General features: G+C 47.8%; 1 pseudogene; it reads right to left on the bottom strand.

Moving 5' to 3' along the window:
• Positions 1 to 940: 940 nt before the first annotated feature.
• LOC126211411 (5S ribosomal RNA) lies at positions 941 to 1,058 on the bottom strand (annotated as a pseudogene).
• Between the last annotated feature and the right edge of the window lie 2,016 nt (positions 1,059 to 3,074).

Below are 3,074 nucleotides of genomic sequence, written 5' to 3'. Positions count from 1 at the left end.
TATCGCACATTTGCTACGGTCACAGGAGGAGATTTTACTCGTCGCCGTCCTCAACTGTTCACAGTGCACTGAGGGAAGCACTATGAGAGGAGAACACTGAAACACTAATAATGGTTAGTGACAAGAACACACACATTTATCGACCAATACTCAACTTTGTACAAATCGTCTCAGGTACCAGATCCTGAAGTTCAACTACTATACCAGAAACTAGCGCTGGACAGTAACTGGTTCTTGTCCCAGTAGACTGTTCACTGAAGACGGGCTGGGGTGGATTCGCTAGAAGCAGACGGCAGTCTTCTCGGTAGTCGAGCTGACTTGGAACTGCCCGTTCTGCCGTGGTGCCGGCGCATATCACTTCTATGTCGGCGCACCGCTGCGGCTCCTTGGTGCGGCAGTCGCCAGGCTGTGCGCCGTCTCTGGCTTGGGTCTTCGATATATCAACGCCTGTAGAGCTGGTGGTGGTATTTACTATGCTTACTACACGCCACCAGTTATTAATTTTGAAAGGGTTATCTAATACTGTGCCGACATAACTTCTGTAATTTTTAATTACCATTCACGCGGCAATGCACGCGCTTCACTGTCTTGATCACATGTATCTGGATTTCTGGCACGACGTTCGTACGCTTTATTACTTAATTTCAGCATTATTGCGCACATTCACTTGCTGTACAGGAAATATATTCGCAGTTGCGAATACGAACTTCCATCTTTTGTACAAGGGAATGAGCACAAGCACTCCGTCTTCACGCCACAAGTGGCCCATCGGGAAAATCCGACCGCCGTATAATCCTCAGCTAAGGATGCGGATAGGAGGGGCGTGTGGTCAGCACACCGCTCTCCCGGTCGTTACGATTTTTTTTTTTTTTCGGAGCCGCTACTATTCGGTCGAGTAACTCCTCAATTGGCATCACGAGGCTGAGTGCACCCCGAAAAATGGCAACAGCGCATGGCGGCCCGGATGGTCACCCATCCAAGTGCCAGCCACGCCCGACAGTGCTTAACTTCGGTGATCGGACAGAAACCGGTGTATCCACGGCGGCAAGGCCGTTGCCACAAGGGAATGACGATAGTGAAAATTTGTGCCGGACCCGGGCTCGAACTCAAATTTCTCGCTTTACGACAGCGATCGCCCTAACAGCTTTGGCTACCCGCGCACAACTCAAGACCGTACCTAAGCTTCCATATGTAGTCGTTCTTGCTTCACAACCTGTACTCGTACACACATTGTGCAATTCCCGTACGGGGGGAGGACATTTTTAATTGAAAGCCGCTGCCCGACATCAGCGTATAAATTCGATACTGCAGTCTCTGTGTTGTTAAGAAGAACTATCCAATGTTTCTCCAGACATAAATGTATGCTCTCTCCTTTATGGGAATTACATAATGTGTGTTGCAGTACAGATTGTGACGCAGGAGCAACGACAGATGGAAATTTGTATCTGACCGTGTGTCGTGCACAGATAGCCAAAGCCGTTGATACGAAAGCTCGCTTAAAGCAGTAAATCTGGGTTCGAGTCCCGGTCCGGAAAAATTTCCAATGTCGTCATTTCTTTAAACAGCTTATGGTAGTTGGTATTCGCAACTGTAAATACTTTTCATGCATTTCATAGCGGCTGTAGTCGTCGCAGGCCTGCTACTTTAGGCATGCATTGCACCGTCCTTGTTAACAAAACTGACAGTGCAGTATCGTACGTATCCTACAGGTCGGGAAGTCCGCCATCTTTGCCGCATTCAGTGCCTGCCGAAACATGAGCCGTCTTCCACTGCCAACCTGCCTTGTTCGTGGATAGCCCATGTGACAGTCCAAGTACAGTCAGCTGTTCGCACGCTGGCTAGGGCAAAATTTGCTCTCCCAAAGAAACAGTATCCTGTGCAGAATGAACTGGGGCGTCGTCGTGAGGCAAAAACACCCACTGGGACAGTTATCCGCAATGTCTTGACAGCCTCCTGTAACCTCATCAGGAGATTTTGGTAGTATGTTTCTGTGACGGTTTTCCCTTTACGACCATAATCTGTTAGCAACACACCGTGAGAGTCCCAAAAAAAAGAAACTCATCGTCGCCTCGTCCGATGATGGTTGGGTGTTCGCCTTTTTCGGCGGTGGTGGATCCACATGTTTCCGCTGCTTGCTGCCTGTCTCGCGTCGTTGTGCTACTCGGTTCGGCGGACTATTTGAACTGGTGTGAGCTGTCGCAGAACCCAGCGGGCGACAACTTTTGTCGTGTTCTGAAACTAATTCACGTCTAATTGTCTCTTTCTCCACGCTCACCTTGACTGTAATACGCTGGTCTCCGAGCATCAGGCCCTCCTGTGCTCCAGCGATTTCCGGTTCCACACAGAGACATGGCCTTCCACTTCATTCTTCGTCCTTGAGACTTTTTTGACCACAGTCACCTAACCACTATGTCATATGATGGCACATTGTTGCCGCATATTCACTTCGACTCAACATCGAATGTAATAGAGTTGTTCCCGTTCGAACGCAGAAGACGAATTACCGCACGGCACTACACAGATCTTTGTCATTTTGTTTCGGCTGCTCTACGATCGTACTATGATACTGCGGCACGGGGATTTCCGTGTGTACCAGAAGTGCAAACAAAAAAATAATCATGTAACTTTATTTTTTCGAGGTGAGAGTTAATGTTTTGACTACCCCTCATACGAGTTTTGAATATATTAAACTGCGCTGTTTTCCTGAAACTTAGGTGGTAGCAAATCCTTGCATCCCTTGGAAATCACATCATATTTTTCTCTCCCTCTTATATTTCGCGCAATATCTTCCGCAGTGAATGTAGGATGGCTGGAGCTGTGAGACCATTGAGAAGAAATCCTCGCGGCGAAAAATCTGGAGAAAAAAAATCTATCCGCTAGAAAACTACGAGAGGCTACCTCGAGAAGGTAGGATGAGACCCTCTGAGCCGTAAAAAAAAGCGGAACGGTGGATGGTGGTCATAATTTTTGTGGTTAAGTGGTGGAGATACCATACATAATTCTAATGGGTAACTGGTTGTATTCAAATGCACTGAAGATGAGCCGTTAGGTTATTGTGCCACGTCGACGGACAA

Source organism: Schistocerca nitens, chromosome 1 (assembly GCF_023898315.1).
Source record: "Schistocerca nitens isolate TAMUIC-IGC-003100 chromosome 1, iqSchNite1.1, whole genome shotgun sequence".
NCBI lineage: Eukaryota > Metazoa > Arthropoda > Insecta > Orthoptera > Acrididae > Schistocerca > Schistocerca nitens.
This window is presented reverse-complemented; position numbering and strand designations above follow the sequence as displayed.